Here is a 742-nt window from a genome sequence, read left to right on the forward strand (position 1 = left end):
AACTTACGAGGTGAACACAGTGATGAAGGTGAATGAGAGAAGGAAGTTAATCACCCCAGCTATCTTCTCAGCAATGGCTGATTTCTCTTGAAACTCACGGCTCAGCTCCTTAGAGAAATTCTGGAGGATGTCCACTCCAAACACTGACTGCTGCTCCAATTTCTTTAAGATCAACCATAAGAAGAAATGTTTTTAAAACAAACAAACATCAGATATTTACTTTTCTATATTAAGAATGAGAGGGTTTGCTCTACCTCAAGCACTACATTGGTGGTGAAGTGTTCTGCAAGCCTGTTGATGGAGTCGTTTAGTTTGTCGAAGGTCTGACCAAAGTTTCCCTCAACTGGGATCTTCTCGGTGCACCATGATGTCATCACTGAGAGAAAAGTAACTCAATATACCTGGGATCCTCTTTGCTTAATGTTAAGCTCAGATACAACATGTAAATCTTACCTCTCATGATATCACACAGAAAGTGGAACTGCATAGGTACACAGAGGAAGTGGTTTATAAGAGGGGCTTGAATGGTATTCATACACTCTTCCCACTTAACACTGAACCAATCCTGACACCGGCTAACTCCCTGCTGCACCACATCTGTTACACACAACATCATTTAGATCAAGCTAAGCTTAAATGCCCAATCAAACACAGTCAATAATAGCCTGTGTTCTTGTTATTTACACTCACAGTCACAGCGAGCTCTAGTCTTCACTACATACTCCTCCTGGGTGCTGTTGGC

This window comes from Sinocyclocheilus grahami, unplaced genomic scaffold, assembly GCF_001515645.1.
Source record: "Sinocyclocheilus grahami isolate Dianchi unplaced genomic scaffold, SAMN03320097.WGS_v1.1 scaffold4610.1, whole genome shotgun sequence".
Lineage (NCBI taxonomy): Eukaryota > Metazoa > Chordata > Actinopteri > Cypriniformes > Cyprinidae > Sinocyclocheilus > Sinocyclocheilus grahami.